Below are 241 nucleotides of genomic sequence, written 5' to 3' on the forward strand. Positions count from 1 at the left end.
GCCCTTTGTCCTCGCGTCTCTTGGAGAGCGTTCAGAACCGTCACAGGCCAAAAGCTTAGCAGAAACGCTGTGTGAACCAAAGCTTCCCCTAGCCCTGCCCACCCTGCGGGGCGAGTGCCCCAGTCCTCGAGCAGTACCCACAGCTTGCTGGGCTACGGGAGCACCCGGGTTTGGTTCCAAAGGGTTACGCTGCTGGCCAAGAGCATCTGCGCTGCCGGCTTCCGTCCTCAAGCGTCCTGGT

This window comes from Eurypyga helias, unplaced genomic scaffold, assembly GCF_000690775.1.
Source record: "Eurypyga helias isolate BGI_N326 unplaced genomic scaffold, ASM69077v1 scaffold33525, whole genome shotgun sequence".
In the NCBI taxonomy this organism is placed as follows: domain Eukaryota; kingdom Metazoa; phylum Chordata; class Aves; order Eurypygiformes; family Eurypygidae; genus Eurypyga; species Eurypyga helias.